At 49.5% G+C, this 19,367-nt stretch overlaps 1 protein-coding gene across 1 annotated transcript in view; it reads left to right on the forward strand.

Moving 5' to 3' along the window:
• Window positions 1–13,026: 13,026 nt before the first annotated feature.
• VRK1 (VRK serine/threonine kinase 1) overlaps window positions 13,027–19,367 on the forward strand; it is a 79,359-nt gene continuing 73,018 nt past the window's right edge. The window contains exon 1 of the mRNA XM_056108279.1: window positions 13,027–13,112. The gene's annotated coding sequence lies outside the window, so the exon portion shown is untranslated. The remainder of the gene's footprint in view (window positions 13,113–19,367) is intronic.

A 19,367-nucleotide genomic window follows, 5' to 3' on the forward strand; every position in this document is an offset into this window, starting at 1 on the left:
GGGGGCTGGGGGAGGGGGCGGCACCCTGGCCTGCATGTCACCTTCCCAGTCTGTCTCTCTCTGGCCACGGCATCACTGGAGACCCCATTTCCAGTCCTTTTTAAAAATGGAGTCACTCAGAAAGAAAGGGATAGACATAGAAAGATTGCATTCATCTGGGGAATATAAAGTAACAAAATAGGAGACTAACACCCAGGAATGGCCGAGATTAGTACCAGGAATTTTACTCCATGGCTTGGAGGCCAACCACACATGCTAGGGGGAAAGGGAGCTCAGATAGAGAAGGAAACACCAAATAAAGGGTGTTGGGAGGATCCTCCCAGGATGGGAGAAGCATGCTGAAAGTAGACTATAGACCAAACCTGATTGTCACCCATTGCCCCTTTTGCAAACCACAACACCCAATAAGAGAGAGAGAACAAAAGGGAATGCCCTGCCACAGAGGCAGGGTGGGATGGGGGGATGGGGGGTGGGAGGGATACTGGGATCCGTGGTGGTGGGAAATGGGCACTGGTGGAGGGGTGGGTATTTGATCATTGTATAATTAAAACCCAAGCACAAAAATTTGTAAGTCTACACCTGTACCTCATGGTGTCTCACTAATAAAATAAATAAATAAAAATATAAAAATAAAAATGGAGTCACTGTGGATCACTAAATTATAAGGTTATTCATGATCGAGTTCCTGGCATACAAGTTCCGACTCCAGTCCCTTCATCAGTGTCCCCTTCCATCCATCAATGTCCCCAAACTTCTTTCCTGCCCTCACCCAGACTGCCTTTATGGCAGACACCTTTCCATCTTTTTTTTTATTAGTGAAACACCATGAGGTACAGTTGTAGACTTACAAATTTTTGTGCTTGGATTTCAGTTATACAATGATCGAGTACCCATCTCTCCACCAGTGCCCATTCTCCACCACCAATGATTCCAGTATCCCTCCCACCCCTCATCCCCCCAATCCCACCCTGCCTCTGTGGCAGGGCATTCCCTTTTGTTCTCTCCCTCCTCTTGGGTGTTGTGGTTTGCAAAAGAGGCATTGAGTGGCAATCATGTTCGGTCTATAGTCTACTTTCAGCATGCTTCTCCCATCCTGGGAGGATCTTCCCAACACCCTTTATTTGGTGCTCCCTTCTCTATCTGAGCTCCCTTTTCCCCTAGCACGTGTGACTGGCCTCCAAGCCATGGAGAAAACCTCCTGAATACCTTTCCCTCTTGCGTTTTTCCTTCTTTCCTTTAAAGCACTGTGGCTTATAATACTGTTGTAGACAGGGAATCATATGTATCATTTTAACCGCCTTTCATCACCCCAGTGACCACTACCCTGTACCATTGTCACAGTGACAGACTTCCTGCTGAAGACCAGTTCTCAACATTTTTTGCTTCTATTGCCTTTGGGCATTGCTTATTCCCCGACTGTGTTTCTTTATACCCCACACACTAGAGATCATTCTGTGTAGAACATGGCAAATAAGATCTGTCCCTGCATAGCTACCCAGTAGGGAGTGTCTGGGCGCATTTGACAAGCACCAAGTATCCAGCCTGAGTCTCACCCAAGAATTGCCATCTACACTTAGCAAGTCATTCCTAACTGCAGTATCTAGCCCTATTTGGAATTGGGCCGGGGCAAAGCAGAGTTGGAAAGGTGATAGGTCAGTAATGCTAAACTTTATGTGATTGGACCATCCTCTCAAGCCGAGACCCCCTATAAAATATGTGTGTATTTGGCAATAATAGTAAAAAGCCATTGGTTGTCTCCTGAAGTGGTTTCTCCACACGCCTATCATCCTTCACCCCACGTCTGCCCAGACCCGGTGTGCAATGTGTCTGGGCAAGTTGGGGAAAAACTGTTCCCCAACAATTCTGTGTCTCTTCTTCTTCCTCTGACTCAGTTCTCTCAGCACGATCCTCTTCAGACCCATCCATGTAGCAGCGCATTGTTTGACTTCATTTTCCCTTGTGGCAGGTATTCCAGTGTGTAGATGTACCACAGGCTGGAGCTATACCACAGCGGGTAGGGCATTTGCCTTGCATGCGGCCGACCCGGGTTTAATTCCCCTGCCCCTCTTGGAGAGCCCAGCAAGCTACGGAGAGTATCTAGCCCACATGGCAAAGTCCGGCAAGCTACCCATGACATACATATTCGATATGCCAAAAACAGTAACAATAAGTCTCACAATTTGTTGTGAGACACGTTACTGGTGCCCGCTCGAGCAAATCGATGAACAACAGGAGGACAGTGCTGCAGTGCAGATGTACCACAGTTTCTTTATGCAGTCATCTGTCCTCGGACACTTGGATTGTTTCCAGATTTTGACAGTTGTGGATGGTGCTGCAATGAATGTAGGAGTGTGGATGTCTTTTCTGCATGAAATGTTTTGGGATGTGCTACTGAACATCCTCCTTGACCCCAGAGACACACCCATTTCCTTCCCGTCTCTGTCTGCAGTTCTCCCAGAATTCTGCAACCCTGGTTCACATTGGGGGGGTTGGACTGGCATCTCTTTGGACTCCTACAACTTCCGCTCTCAGTTGAGTGGTGGGAGAAAGGTCACCTGGCCAGGTGCATAGCTAGGGAGCTGCAGACGCTGGTGTGGGGAAGGGATCATGGGGACCCCAGAGTTGGAGAAGGAACCAAGGGTCCCGGAAGGACAGGAGGGAAGGGTTGACTCACAGGTGACACACAGCGCTAATTAGGGGTCTCCATGTATAGTCACTTGCTGGGTTTGCCCTAGCAAAATGCCACAGAAGGGGTGTCTGGCAGAGCAGAAGTTTATTTTCCCTAAAGACCAAAGTCAAAGAGCCGCTGATTGGTTCCTTGGGGAGTCTCTCCTTGCTTCTTTTTTTTTTTTTTGCTTTTTCGGGTCACACCCGGTAATGCACAGGGGTTACTCCTGGCTTTGCATTCAGGAATAACTCCTGGCAGTGTTTGGGGGACCATATGGGATGCTGGGAATCAAACCCGAGCCGGCCAAGTGCAAGGCAAATGCCCTACCCGCTGTGCTATTGCTCCAGACTCCTCTCCTTGCCTCTTGACACCATCTCTTCTCCCTGTCATTATGTGGTTGTCCCTCTATGTGAGACTGTGTCCTCATATTCCTAGTCAGTCTGGTGTGAACTTTACTGTCACACTCAGAAATGCTTGAAGGGACCATATAGTGCCAGGGATCGAGCTGGGGTTAGCCAGATGCAAGGCATGTGCTTTAACTGCGGTATTATCTCCCCAACCCTGAACTTAATCACTTCTTTGAAGCACCTCTTTCTAAGACAATGCCCTTCTGAGGTCCTGGGGGCTAGCACTTTGGCACATGAACTTAACGGGGACATGGCTGAGGTCAGTGTCTATGGCAGGGAGAGAGCCAGCAGCCCAGAGTCTGGGAGATAAGGTCAAGTCATACAGTCTGAGATCCATCGGCTGTACTTTTACAGGGTTCTCTTACTGCCTCTCTCTGGGCTTGCTCTTGGGGTACAGGTAGGCTGCACTCTGGCACTTCTTCAGAATACATTGCATCCTTATCCTAGTTTCCTCTTCTTCTTCTCTCCCCGCGGGGGCTGTGGGGTGGAGGGCTGGACCAGGCTCCCTTGAAATTCTGGCTTTGCTCTGGCCTGTCCTCCCACTTGGCCTCAGTCGCCCAGGCTTTTAAAACTCAAAAAGCTCTGAATAATATTGATTCTGCCCAAAGTTTCAGACACTTAAAAAAAAAAGACAGAGGCTGAAAGGTTCATCTTTGCTCTCTGATTTGCTTCCTCTGGGCCTTTGTCCTCCAAGGGAGTCACAGATTCCAGAGAAATTGGTGAGGAGAGAGGAGGATAAAGTCATTCATTTCAACCAATGCCCTGTCTTCTCAAAGAATGCCAAAACACTAACATTCCTGTCTGTTGTGGCTTTGATCTCCAAGCCTGCTCGGATCGGCACTGGGCCTCCTTCCCCCAGTCCCTCAGTTTTCCAGTAGCTTGGCAGCCAAACCCACAAACTGCCCCCGGCACCAGGTAATCTCATCAATGGCCAAGATCCACAGACTATAAAATAAAGCTCCCGGAAGAGAGGGACGCAGTATTTCCTGGAGCACGTGGCTGCATTTGCGGCCATGCGACCTCTTATGCTCTAGCCCCTGATGTACCTAAAGTAGCACACGTTTGTTTGGTTTTATCATACTTGCTTGTATTCTCTTATATAGGTGCTTAAATGGCTCCAAAATGAAATATAACAATCTTCACACATCCCCTCTTATTGTGATGGGAAGATGCTCACTGGTGGCGTGGGTGTTTGAATACTATCTGTAATGAACTATTGTGAACTACTTTATGAAAACAAAATGTATGAAAAAAACCCATTCCTGTCTGATCTTGACCCTCATCTACATGATCAGACTCCAGATTTCTGTAGTTCCAGACCAGGGTTGATTCTTCCATGTACAATCCCCTGTACCCTTGGAGAGAAAGAAGAAGCAGTCTCTCACATCACAGCACCAAGCCCTGTCCCACCACCCTGAGCCTCGTGAGTTCTCCAGGACTCCAGGGAAATGGGCTAATAATGGTTCTTAGCCCCAAAGAGTACCTGGGAAGATCAAATGAGACCATAACTGTGTCTTCATCAAAAGAACCTAGTACCGTGCCCCGCCCAGGGTAATGGCTGAACTACGTTCCTGATGATTATTTTAAAATACCTGCTGTTGGATGAATTGATCCCCTATGATGTTCACTAAGCAAGGTAGTCGGGCTGGTGATGATGCGTGGAAAGAGGAAAATGGATCTTTCATGTGGTGACTATATTTGGCAACAAGTCCCTGCAATTCTCTTGTGATAAAAAGGATTTTTGTTTTTCTCAGAGCCCCTTTGAGTCTCATAATAATGCTTATATATAGTGTCTTTTGTCCCTGGATCTTGGAGCAGCCCTGCAATCAAAATATAACAAGAGTTGGATGGTTGCAAAAATAAAAGCAACAATTTACTTTTGTTTTTGAAAAGCTCTCCTTCCTTTCCTGGTTTGCAGCTTGGCAGCTGGAGGCCCACGTGTATTTATATTTGACCTGAGCTGAAGGCAGGTCACTGACAACAAGTGACGCTTGCCGTGCGGCTCTGGAGATGAAGGACTGGGACCCACGATGTTCCGGAGGAGGAAAATAAGGCTGGAACGGGCAGAAGGAGGATGCAACCTTTACGGAGCGCCTACTAGGTGTCAAGAACTCAACACACATCGCCTCATTTCATCCCAACAACTGCCACCATTTGTAGAGGAGGAGGGAAAGTCAGCAAGGGCAACCAGTGAGAGAAAGAAGCACAGCAATTAAGTGACAAGGAGGTTCCAGACTCAGGCGTTTCTCATTCACAGAGTCCATGTTCCTATTAGTTATACTATATTATATATATTATTATATTATATATAGTATCTTAATATAGTCTCTGGGGTCTTGGCCGTTGATGGGATTACATGGCGCCAGGGGGCCAGTTGGTGGGTGTGAGCTCTGCCTACTGGAATATGGAGGATCTGGGTGGAGGATGCTCAGCCCCGATCCGAGCAGGCTTCGAGATCTCAGCACCGGGACCCGCATGCCTTTGTTCCTCTGCCGGTACCTTCATGCATGTGGAGAGTGGTCTCAGCATGGCGGTGGCTGGTTCTGGAGGTCTTTGGCTGCTGGAGCCCTGGTCAGGGTGGGGAGGAAAACTCAACCGGCTCCCCTCCAAGGGGCCCCGACAAGGACAGCCAGGCACGGGGGCAGGAGACTGCGCTGTTCTCTTCCGGGAGCTGGGTTTTATAGTCTCTGGGTCTTGGCCATTGATGGGATTACACGGCACCAGGGGGCCAGTTGGTGGGTGTGACCCCTGCTTACTGGAATATGAAGAATCTATATAATATATTATATTATATATTATAATCTATAGAACCCAGCTTCGACCAGGGCTCAGGCAGCCAAAGACCTCTAGAACCAGCCACCATCATGCTGAGACCACTCTCCACATGCATGAAGGTACCGGCAGAGGAACAAAGGCATGCAGGTCCCGGGGCTGGGATCTCCAAGCCTGCTCGGATCGGGGCTGAGTATCCTCCACCCAGATCTTCCATACTCCAGTAGGCAGGGGTCACACCCACCAACTGGCCCCCTGGCGCCGTGTAATCCCATCAACAGCCAAAACCCAGAGACTATAAAACCCAGCTCCTGGAAGCGACATCTTATTATCTCATTCCTACTTTGGACAAACTGGCAGGCTACCGAATATAACCTGCCCACATGGCAGAGTCTGGCAAACTCCCCATGGCGTACCCAATATGCCAAATACCAGTAACATTGATGGGTCTCATTCTCCTAACCCTGAAAGAGCCTTGAATATGGCACTTTTTAAAAATTTCTCAGGGCTAGGATGAAGGAGACATTACTGGGGCCTGCTCAAGGTAATCGATGAACAACAGGATGGTCGTGATATTAATATATTTCCATCTTACCTCTTTCTTGCTCTAAAGACATTTGTCTTCCCAGCATCAAGTGTGGAGTTGGGGGAGGAGAAACGGGAGAAGAAAAGGTTCAGACTCTTGGGAGTCTGTGGCAACAGAGCAACCTAGTGTGTATAAAGGTGGGAAGATGCTCTGGAGAGGAGCTGTGACAATGCAAGGACCTGTGACATAGAATGTCACCAGATCCAAGTTGCCAGTATCTGCCAGTGTCTGATATTTCCATTATTTTACATGCTGCTACTAAAGAAAAAAAATAAGATAAATTGCTGCCAATTACAATGGGTATTGATTGCAAAACAGCCTGACTTCATTCAAATGTGATCGCTTGCCTATTGACGTTGATGAGAGATGTCATTTTTGTGGGCCAGCTTCACTACTGAATTAAGGTTTGATGTGAGGAGAGCAACCATTCTAGGTGTCTGAAGCAAAGAGGGACTTAAGAGAGTTAAGAACTTCTAAAATCCTCTGAAGTGACTGGAGGCTAGCATGCGAACAGGAGAGAGCACTGGAGCAAGCAACGGAAAAGGAGAAGAATAAGGAGACTGACCTTGGGGCTCTGGGGCTCAGGAACTCAGGAGAATTCCAGCCAACTCTGTGGTTAGAGGGAACCCAGTCCACCATCTTTAATTCTGATATCAATGGCAAGTTTGACAGGAGTTGAGGGGCTGGGGTAAGATTTGGTTCCCTAATCACTTTCAGTTTTGATAATCCTCTAGATGGACTAGCAGAACTCCCTGAAAACTGGAAAAAAAAATCATGGGTGTAGTCTACTTCCAAGAAGGACTACAGTGCTGAAGTGGCCCACAGCAGGAACAGGGACCAGAAGGTTTCTAGATGCCGAACTTTCTCCCAAGAGATAGGACAGTGTCACTTCCCCAGTGCCTGGGTGTGACAACAGGTTGATGTAGTAACAACCAGTCACCACAACCTCGGGGTCCTGCATTTTCACTGGGATTCCATCACAAAGATCTCCTGGAAGACCCATGTGGCTGATTTCAAACTCATGATGGTTGACCCAAACTACATGCTCGAAAACGTCAACCATGAATTGCATTGTTGGTCTTTCTGTTAGACATGTTAAGGCCATCTGGCGTGGCCAGGCCTGATACTAACCCTCACCCCCGTAACTACTATCATTTAGAGAGGTAGAAGGAGTTAGTAATTAGTACAAAGTTGCACAGCAATTATGTGGCAGAGGGTGACTTCAGACTCAGGCATGTCTCATTCACTGAGTTCCTATTATGCCTCTACTCTCTTTCTCTCTCTCTCTCTCTCTCTCTCTCGCTCTCTCTCTCGCTCTCTTTCTCCTTCTCCCTCTCTGTCATGTTGGTAGATGATCTTGTGACCAATAGCACGCAGGCAAATGAAGACACAACTAGTAGTTGTACTATGGTAGTGATCACTTTCCAGCAGCTGAGGACAAAGGCCAGAAATCTCTTTGGGAGACATAGTAGGGAAGGGACAATCACCACCACCATCACCTCTACCATCACCACCACCATCACTATCACCACCATCACCATTACCACCACCACCACCATCAATATCACCACCATCACCACCTCTACCATCACCACCACCATCACCATCACCTCTACCATCACCACCACCACCACCATCACCTCGACCATCACACCACCATCACCTCTACTATCACCACCACAATCACCATCACCACCATCACTGTCACCATTACCATCATCACTATATCATCTTTGTCAGGATGAAGAAGGGAGGCAGAGGGAACATTTATCTCTTTACACTGGGCCTCAGAACAATCAATAATCCTCAACAATGGTCACATTTGATCTCGACTACAGTGAGAGTCACTAGATTCATTCCAGCCAGATCTGTGACATCTTGCCATTGAAGCAGGACGGTATGGTCTTCCTCCTGCCTTCTCAGAGCACAGAATCTAGCAGCCTCCAGTTGCCTCTTGTCTCATTCCACTTTCCAGCAGCTGTGACTGGAATCAGGATACGCTGTCAGTCACCAGCATTGAGATCTTGAACAATAATTTCCTGTCTCTGGGACGTGGGACCCCGAATACACATCACATTGTAGGGTAGCATAAGTCGATTTTCCAGCATATGATAAAAGCTCATCAAGGCAGAATTTGTGAATACAGCTGGCTCTCCTACTGGATTATAAATCTATTAAGGACACTATGCCTGCCACATAGTAGATGTTCCAAGGTTCTTGCTAAATGGAAACAAGAACTCTGGGCTCTGGGGATGAGATGAAATAGCAAATGTGTGTCAGGGAGCAGAAAGCCATGGGAAGACCCCAAAGCACTCTGTTCCCCACTCTTCTTTGTTCGCAGGAGATGATATTTCCTGGTGCTGCTGGGAGGTTTCAGACACTGGGAAATGCCACTGGAGTAGCTTTGTTCCAGGTGGATCAAAGCCCTTTTCAGACGTGATCTCATTCCCTCGCCAGCAGCCTGGGGGCCATGGAGAACTGGTTGACCCAGAGTAGCTTGTTCCCAGACTACAGGTGGAAACACAGTGTTGGTGAACTGACTCAGGGGTCAAGGCAGTAACTGCTGGGCAGCTTGCCAGGGCAGTGTAGTGTCCTACTGACCATATTTGATCTTCTCAGACCAGCTCTCTGCCAGAACTTCACAATATGAACTTATTGAAACCTTTTTATTATTATTATTATTATTTTTATTTTTGTGATTTGGTCCCCAGCTTGCCAGGTTGGAGAGTTTCCTGGAAATAGAGAAGGATGTTCATGAATCAACTCTTGAGCAAATTAATACAGAGCCAGCCACGTTGACGCTGTTTTCAGCTCTGCCCTTGCCAGGTGACTGGAAGACTTTTCTTTACTGAACGGAACCTATTTTTGGGTGACCCTACTTGACCCATGGTAACCTGTCGGTCAAGAATTCCACCACCTGATGAGACCAGCATCATAGACAAATCTCTATCCTTGCACCGAAACAATTTCCTCAGGAGCAGTTTGCAAAAATCCGAAGGCTGTGTCCGGAGGCAGACAAACAGTAGAACCTTTAGGGGTAGAATCAGGGGACCTGGACTCATTTAACTCTGAGATTGTATTTTTGCCCTTGAAGGACTGAGAAAAAGCACCGGGTCTGCCACACGTGTGGCTTCCTTTTTTTTTTCTTTTTGGGGTCACACCCGGCGATGCTCAGGGGTTCCTCCTGGTTCTGCACTCAGTAATCACTCCTGGTGGTGCTCGGGGGACCATATGGGATGCTGGGAATCGAACCCGGGTTGACCGCTTGCAAGGCTCTACCCACTGTGCTCTCGCTCCAGCCCACATGTGGCTTCCTAAAGCATCGGTGAAACCTGTCTACCTGGGGTGCATGGAGCGGGGTGGGGGTGGGGCAAACCATGGCTCCCGAAAGTGCTGAGAGAACATCAGCTCGTATTGGAGGAATATATATATTGCTTATCGGGTCACACCTAGCAATGCACAGGGATTACTCCTAGCTCATGCACTCAGGAATTACTCCTGGCGGTGCTCGGGGGACCATATGGGATGCTAGGAACCGAACCCTGGTCAGCCACGTGCAAGGCAAACGCCCTCCCTGCTGTGCTATCGCTCCACAGCCCCAGGAAGAATATCTTGAACTATATGGCAGGACTGTACTCGAGCTCCTGAGTTCAATTCTTTCATTCCAGCTACAGCAAGTCCTCCCCCCGACCAATCTGCACAGCCCCGAGCTTCACCCCGACCTACCAGCTCATCAAGATTCCCCCAATGGTCTCTGATGTCCCCGAGTGGTCTCCCCACCTCCAGCGTTACAGACATGCTGTCACTGATGGCAGCTTGGACTGCTGTCCTGCCATGCTCTGCAGTGCTGGGACATCTCAGCACGGGTGGGTGGTGTTGGAGGTGTTGGCAACGGCCTGGGAACAGCGCTGCGTTTAAGGCGCGTTCTAACAGCCAGCCATCCGGCGGAGGGTGCGAGAGTGAGGAGCTCCAGCGGAAATACGTTCCATTCTCACCTTGGAATCCTCCAAGCGCTCTGGCTGGTTTCATTGTGCTTTAAGGCCAGCCAATTGTCAGCCCAGCGTGGAGGCAGGGACATTTCATCTGTGTGTGTGTAGGGAGGTTAGGGGGAATGTGGTCCCAGGGTGACAGATAAGTCCCCTTCCAAGTCGTATCTGTGTGTGCATGTGCGTGTGCGTGTGCGTGTGTGTGTGCGTGTGCGTGTGCGTGTGTGTGTGTGTGTGTGTGTGTGTGTGATGCCATTCTCTCCATGGATTCTGGCCATAGAGCCCTGCTGGGGGGGAATCCACACCCTGAAGATGTGTGAATCTGGAGCCGTCTTCACAGACAAATATTCATCGAGGGCTCACCTTGCAAGGTGTTTCTGTCAGGAGCTCAATGGGAAACCAGTGACACATTGGAGCTCGGAGGAGGGCTTGGAGGTTTATTTGCCACGAGACAATTAATGAAGGTGAGAGTTGTGGATCCTGGGGATGGAGCACTAACTCAGGGCACAGCTGCCCTGCCCCCTGGTCACTTGCAGATCTGAGGCATGTCACTGTCACCGTGAGCCAGAGAGGTGCAGGGGCTACAGAAACACTCATCCTGACCAACTCCTCTCTTTCCTTCTGGTCCTCTGAGAGTCTTCCCATTTGCCCAGATCAACAGAAGCCAGGGGCCCCTGGGGAAACTTCAAGAGGTTCAGCTGGAACGTCCCTGAGCTGGCAAGGGTATCTGGATGGGTGAAGGTTACTAACCAGCCACAAATCCACCCTGTCTCATGTATGAGCAGTCTCAGGATTTGTGGGAACGGAAGCTCCCAACTTAGGGGTCGATTTTAAGACAATCATAATAAAAATATCATACTTGGGCAAACAATCCCCCCTCAACACTATGCACACACTTTGTCAAAGTCCTTCTCAGGGCTCTGAAAAGGCCCCAGGGGGGACCCGAGTTTACCGCTTCATTGGTTTTGTTGGGAATCTCTCTGGGTGATTTGACACTAACCAGCGTCCCAGTCCACAAGAAATTCAAACATTCTCAGAAATTTCAACTGATTATGAAATGTCAACTGTGGCCAGGATAAGATACTGGGGAGACAGACACGGGGAGAACCCTGGAAAGACAAGTAGGATTTAGACACAGGCGGGCAGAGGAATGTTTCTACTTCTGCATTTACTGAGCACCTGCTACATGCTGTCTGGAGAGGATTTCACTTATCCCGCAGACTCATGACTCTGGACAGAGACTCAGAGTGAAGCAACTTAGCTGGTAATACATGCTGTTTGCTTCTGGAGGGGGAAAAATGAAGTTAGGAGAGGGGAAAAAGTCGGTCTTCCTTGTTTGTTTTGGAAGATTTCGAGGTCAAGAAGTAGTAGTTGTGCATGGGACCAGGCACTGCATGGAACCAAGTTGCTTTGACACACAACATTTCTGCTAGTGGAGCCCAAACAGAGAGAGATGTGCGAGTTCAAAGGGAATGAAGAGACCCCCAACCAATGGGTGCATTAGGTATTCTTTCCTAGGTTGCATCTAGCACAATAATAATAAGCCAAATTTTTTTATTAGTGAAACACCATGAGGTACAGTTGTAGATTTACAAATTTTTGTGTTTGTGTTTTGATTATACAATGATCAAATACCCATCCCTCCACCAGTGCCCATTTTCCACCACCATGGATAATATCCCCCCCATCCGCATCCCCCATCCCCCCTGCCTCTGTGGCAGGGCAATCCCCTGTGTTCTCTCTCTCCTTTTGGGTGTTGTGGTCTGCAAAAGAGGCATTGAGTGGCAAACATGTTCAGTCCATAGTCTACTTTCGACATGCATCTCCCCTCCTGGGAGGATCCTCCAAAAACCCTTTATTTGGTGCTCCCTTCTCTATCTGAGCTGCCCTTTCCTCTAGAATGCCCGGCTGTCCACTAAGCTATGGAGTAATCCTCCTGGTGCTGATCTCAGCTATTCTTGGGTATTAATCTCATACTTTGTTACTTTATATCCCCCAGATGAATGCAATCTTTCTATGTCTATCCCTCTCTTTCTGACTCATTTCGCTTAGCATGATACTTTCCATGTTGTACCACTTGTATGTAAATTTCACGACTTCACCTTTTCTAACAGTTACATAGTACTCCATTGTGTAGATGTACCAAAGTACATCTTTAACCAGTCATCTGTTCTTGGGCACTCGGGTTTCTTCCAGTTTCTGAATAAGCCGAATGTTTACCGTATCAAGCTACTGCAAACTCTGGCAAGGTTCATCTCGGTTTCCGATGAAGAAGGCAAACCACATCTGGATTCCAGCGCTTGCGAACCACATTTCCCCAGCGCCTACTTGGGCTACTTGGGCAAGGAAAGGGTGCGGGCACTCCCTTGGGCCTCCCAAAGGACTCCATTTCCCAGCATGCACGGGACGCGCCGGCGCGCGCAGCTCCCGGCCTGCCCAGGAAGCCGGCGCGCAGGCCCCGCCCCTTTCCCCGCCCTTCCCACCCGAGCCCGGCCCCGCCCACTCCCCGGCCCCGCCCTCTCCGCAAGAGCCAATAGTAAAGCTCCGTACTGCGGGGTGCGCCGGCGCCACGAGCCAACCAGAGGGCTCCGTGCTGCGGGGTGTCACGGGGCCGGCGCCGCCGCCGAGTTGCGAGTCGGCGACAGCGGCGGGAAGTTCGTACTGGGCGGGAAGCGGCGGCCGCGCTGCTCGGGGTAGGCGACGGCGGGGTCCGCGCGGGGTCCGGGCCGGGCCGCGGGCGGCGGGGGAGGCCGGGGGGGCGGCCGCGGCAGCGCCAAGCCGGGGGTCCCGGGCGCCCCGGGCTGAGCTCGGAGGGGGCAGCGCCCGCGCGGTCTCCGGGGGTCGCGCCTCCCTCTCCCGCACCCCGCACCCCCGCACCCCTGCGCTTGCAAGTTCCAGCCTTGCTGCTGGCAGCTGGGTGGCTTCGGGGGATTGCTGCAGCGCCCGGGACACCTTCTAGTTCTTCTTCTTTATGATGCTGATGATCCTATCACGTCTGTTTGGGGCTCGGTCTGGACACCTTTTATTTTCTTTACATTTAATTTGATTTTATATTTCCCGTTTGGGTTCCCCCCCTCGGCGATGCTCAGGGGTTGTTGCTCCTGGCTCTGCACGCAGGAAATGCTCCACTCCTGGCGGGGCTCTGGGTGGGTGGGTGGGTGTCCCCGTGCGACGCCGGGGCTCGAACCCGCCACCCCGCCGTCCCGCCCCGCCCCCGCCGCCCGGTCCGAGATTGACAGGTGACGGGGAGCGGGTGTGCAAGAGGGGGTCTGCCCTGCACGCGGCCCCCGCCCGGGCTCCGACTCCCCCGAGCAGCCCCGGGAGTGATGCCCCAGTGCAAAGCACCCCCCAACCCCCACCCCCACCCCCACCCCCCAGGAACCCGCAGCATCCCCGGGTGTGGTCCAAAAGGATGGGGGGGAAAAATTGAAATTAGGAGAGTGGGGGGGGGGAAGTCGGTCTTCCTTGTTTGTTTTGGGAGGTTTCGAAGATTTTTAGGAAGATTTCAGGAAGATTTGTCCTGACTTGGCTGAGCCTGTATTTCATCTGGGCATGGGGACATTCAGGTTTGCCAGGGGGAAGCTGAGGGTCCCTTGCGTTGGGAATCCTTCCGTTCGGATTAGGGTTATTCTTAAGTCCAGGAGGGCCCGGGGCAGTTGGGATTTTAAGTTTGGGGGGTGCTGAGGGTCATGGTGGTCCTGCAAGCTGAATGGCCAGGGGCCCTGGTTACGTGGCCTAAATTGTGGCTATTAGTGTGTGGGAAAACAAGCTATGATCTGTGATCCTTTGTGTGTGTGTGTGTGTGTGTGTGTGTGTGTGTGTGTGTCTGTGTTTAAAGCTTTACAAATATCAACAGAGCCTAATAACAACAAAAAAAGTCTCCCCACCCTACTTTGGGCCACATTTGGTTGTGCCCAGGGCTTCCTCCTGGCTTTGCTTGGGGATCATGCCTGGCTTGTCCTTGGGGTGTCATTTGGGGTGACAGGATCAAACAGGTCAGCTGAGTGCCTGGCAGGGAGCCTACCCTTTATATTATCTTTCCAGCCCCACGAACATACTCTTATTATTATTTTTTTTTTTAAAGAGAAAGCTCCACTTTTTTTTTTTTTTTTGGTAATTCTGTATTTGAGAACACAACTCTCCTGATGCCTCGAAAAGAAAAAGATTTTATAGTGACTGTTTCTTTACCTCAAACCATCTCTGATAGGCTTCGGAACAGGATTTTGATTTGAAAAATAAAACTAAAAGCCCTTTAATCTTATAGTTGAAATTAAGCATTTGTTTGGAGGCGCGGGAACTGGACCCAGGTCTTTACATGCCCAAAAGACCCTCTACGCTGTCCCACCAAGCCACGTCCTGCCATCTAAAATGAAAACTCGTTTTCCTTCCAAAATGAAGTTTGATGAAAGTGAAGTGAAGTGGTCACCTGCAGATCTGAGGCACGTCACTGTCAACCGTGAGCCTTTAAGGCGGTGTTGAGTTGGAGACGGCCAGCTCTGAATTTAGACTGATGGGTGAACGCCGCCGCCTGCCTGTGTCAAGCACCAAACCTGTTTGACTCTGGGCAGTGACAGGCCTTGAGGGGAAACTGAGGCATTTGGAGAATGAATTGGTAGGACTGGACCTTTTCTCCGCCGGGGATGGTGTTTCATGCCATCAGGATACTCCGTCATGGTTTTTCAGGTGGACTCACTCACCTGCGGCCTCTGGCACTCTGCGCCCTGTGGTCGCTTGCTTGCTGCCTGGAATGTTCTTGCTTAAGCAAAGTTCTTTATTTAACCGTGTAGAGATGGTGATGATGGTGATGTAGCTGATGATGCTGAGTTTTTGGCTATCTAACACATTCACCATAGGAGTTAGGAAGTGTATAGGTGTATAGTGATACAATGTAGAAAACCTGGGGCAAAAAGAACTTTTTGGAGGGACTCCACCAGCGGTGCTCACAGGGGTTAATCGTGGCTTGGTGCTTGGGGTTTGTTCCCAGCAGAGCTCAAGGATGATACGGTGCCAGGGCGGGGCCTGGGCCTACAGCGTGCAGCACCTGTGTGCAGCCCTGAGCCCTCGGGCTCCAAAATGGCATTTTCTTTAAAAAATAAATTCTTTTTAGAGGTTTTAGGTGGTATCTTTTGTATTATTATTATTATTATTTTTATTTATTTATTTTTTTTGGGTCACACCTGGCGATGCACTGGTGTTACTCCTTGCTCTGCACTCAGGAGTTACTCCTGGTGGTGGTCAGGGGACCATATGGGATGCTGGGAATCGAACCCGGGTCGGCCGTGTGCAAGGCAAATGCACTACCTGCTGTGCTGTCTCTCCAGCTCCATATATATATCACGATCACGACCATTCTGTTGTTCGTCGATTGCCTCGAGCAGGCCCCAGTAACGTCTCCTTCATCCTAGCCCTGAGATTTTTTTTTTTTCCATTTTCTTTTTTTTTTTTATTTATTTTTTTTTATCATTTTTTTTTATTAGTGAAACACCATGAAGTACACTTATAGACTTATAAATTTTTGTGCTTGGGTTTCAGTTATACAATGATCGAGTACCCATCCCTCCACCAGTGTCCATCCTCCCCCACCCCGGGTCCTAGCATCCCTCCCCCCCATCCCCCCCCCCGCCCCCCCCCCCCGTCCCACCCTGCCGCTGTGGCAGGGCATTCCTCCCTGTTCTCTCTCTCTTCTTTTGGGTACTGTGTTTTGCCAGAGAGGCATTGAGTGGCAGTCATGTTTGGTCTATAGACCACTTTTAGCATGTCTCTCCCACCCTGGGAGGGTCTTCACAACACCCTTTATTTGGTGCTCTCTTCTCTATCTGAGCTTCCTTTTCACCTAGAGCCTGTGGCTGGCCTTCCATTCATGGAGCAAAATTCCTGGTACTAATCTCAGCCATTCCTGGGTGTTACTCTCCCTTTTTGTTGCTTTATGTTCCCCAGATGAATGCAATCTTTCTGTGTCTATCCCGCTCTTTCTGACTCATTTCGCTTAACATGATACTTTCCATGTAGTACCACTTGTATGTAAATTTCATAACTTCATCTTTTCTAACAGCTACATAGTACTCCATTGTGTAAATGTACCAAAGCTTCTTTAACCAGTCATCTGTTCAGCCCTGAGATTTTTTTAAAAAGTGCCACATTCAAGGCTCTTTCAGAGTTAGGAGAATGAGACCCATCATGGTTACGGGTGTTTGGCATATTGGGTACGCCACAGGGAGTTTGCCAGACTCTGCCGTGTGGGCAGGTTACATTCAGTACCCATCCCTCCACCAGTGCCCATTCTCCACCACCGCTAATCCCTGTATCCCTCTCACTCCCTCGCTCCTTCATTCCACCCCGCCTCTGTGGCAGGGCATTCCCTTTTGCTCTCTCTCCTTTTGGGTGTTGTGGTCTGCAAAAGAGGCATTGAGTGGCAAACATGTTCAGTTCATAGTCTACTTTCAACCTGCATCTCCCCTCCTGGGAGGATCCTCCAAACACCCTTTACTTGGTGCTCCCTTCTCTATCTGAGCTCCCTTTCCCCCTGGCATGTGTGGCTGGCCTCTAAGCTATGGAGTAATCCTCCTGGTACTTATCGCGGCTCTTCTTGGGTGTTAGTCTCCTATTTTGTTACTTTATGTTCCCCAGATAAATGCAATCTTTTTATGTCTGTCCCTCTCTTTCTGACTCATTTCTCTTAGCATGATACTTTCCATGTAGTACCACTTGTATGTAAATTTCATGACTTCATCTTTTCTAACAGCTACGTAGTACTTCATTGTGTAGATGTACCAACGTTTCTTTAACCAGTCATCTGTTCTCTGGCACTCGGGTTTTTTCCATATTCTGACTATTGTGAACAGTGCAGCAATGAACATATAAGTGCAGATGTCACTTCAACTATACTTTTTTGCCTCTCTGGGATATATTCCTGGGAGTGGTATTGCTGGGTCAAATGGAAGCTCAGTTTCTAATTTTTTTGAGAATCGTCCATACTGTTTTCCTAAAGGGCTGAACCAGTCGGCATTCCCACCAGCAGTGAAGGAGGGTCCCTTTCTCGCCACATCCACGCCAGCATCGGTTGCTTTTGTTCTTTTGGATGTGGGCCAGTCTCTGTGGTGTGAAACGATATCTCATTGTTGTTTTGATCTGCATCTCCCTGATGATTAATGATGTAGAGCATTTTCTCATGTGTCTTTTTTTTTTTTTTTTATAATTTATTTATTTATTGAATCACTGTGGGAAAAGTTACAGAGCTTTCGGGTTTAGGTCTCAGTCATGTAGATACCGAACACATTTCCCTTTACCAATACTCATTTTTAACCCCGAACCCCAATAGACCCCCACCTCCCACCCCTCCCAATTCTTATGAGGCAGATGAGTTCTAGTTAATACTCTATCTACTTTGACTAGATAGATTATTTCGATAGAAGATGCACAATTATTGTTTAGAGTTTACGACCCACCCCCCCCCCCCCCCAATCAGACATGCTGAAACAGCGTTGTGAAATGATTTGCTTTCTACAAGTTGGTTTAAGAATAAAATGATGTCGCGCGGCCGCAATAGCGGCCGCGCGGTTTTGAATTTCTGCTATTTTACTTATTGACCCTGGAAGAATTTCTATTAAATGTTAGCTAGTTAAGAGATTGATTTCTGTGCCCTGGAGTCGTGGCCGTGCCGGAGAGCCGCTCGTGGGGGGCAGCTGGCGACCTCGGTGGGGCGTGGGGGACGGCCCACAAAGCCCCCCTTCCCATGAGGTCCCCGCCGCTCCCCCGAGCCCGGCTCAAACCCGCTTTCCACAAGGCTCCCGTGCGGCCGCCATCTTTCTTTCCAGAGAGGAGCGGGCGGGCCGGTCAACGCCCTTCCCCCTCCGGGCAGGCTTGGTGGCGCGGATCAACACAAGTCCATTTGCTTTTCTGCTCCAAGCGGCTGGTTTTCTGTGCTAAGTCCTTGTGCCTCCGGGGCCGTGGCCGTGCCGGAGAGCCGCTCGTGGGGGGCAGCTGGCGACCTCGGTGGGGCGTGGGGGATGGCCCACAAAGCCCCCCTTCCCATGAGGTCCCCGCCGCTCCCCCGAGCCCGGCTCAAACCCGCTTTCCACTCTCATGTGTCTTTTAGCCATTCGGATTTCATCTTTGATGAAGTTTCTGTTCATTTTGTTGCCCCATTTTCTGATAGGGTTAGATGTTTTCTTGTGGAGTTCAACCAGTACTTCGTATATCCTTGATATCAACCCTTTGTCAGATGTGTATTTGGCAAATATCCTTTCCCATTCTGTGGACTGTCTTTGTATTTTGGTCACTGTTTCTTTTGAGGTGCAGAAGCTTCTTAGTTTAAGTCCCATTTGTCTATCTCTGTTTTCACTTGCTTGGCCAGTTGGCGTGTCATTTTTGAAGATACCATTTGCTTCAATGTCCTGGAAGGTTTTGCCAACCTTGTCTTCAGTGTGCCTTATGGATTCCAGTCTGATGTTGAGGTCTTTAATTCATTTTAAAATTTTTTAAAATTTATTTTTGGTCACCCCTGGTGATGCTCAGGGGTTCCTCCAGCCTCTGCACACAGGAGTTACTCCTGGCGGTGCTCTGGGGGACCATATGGGATGCTGGGGATCGAACCCCGGTTGGTCACATGCAAGGCTAATGTCCTACCTGCTGTGCTATCGCTCTGGCCCTGAAAATGGCATTTTAAATCGGATGTAGGCTTCATTTAGCGAGGTCACTGAGTCCTTGCAGAGCATCGATCTGTGAGGTGTGAGCAGGGTACGTCTGTGCTCTTTTAAGTTATGAAGGAATGAATGACCCTTTTGACCCAAATGCCCACCGTTATGTTCCCATGGGGGGCCCCGAGCTTGGGCTCTCTCTCCCCCTCGGCGGCCTTCAGCAGGCCAGGTTGCTGCACTGAGGTGTTTCGTGCTCTCCCCGTGATCCCCGTCTTTCCCATAATCATGGGACTGTGCCCTCTGCTCGGGTCC

Source organism: Sorex fumeus, unplaced genomic scaffold (genome assembly GCF_029834395.1).
Source record: "Sorex fumeus unplaced genomic scaffold, SorFum_2.1 ptg000201l, whole genome shotgun sequence".
Lineage (NCBI taxonomy): Eukaryota > Metazoa > Chordata > Mammalia > Eulipotyphla > Soricidae > Sorex > Sorex fumeus.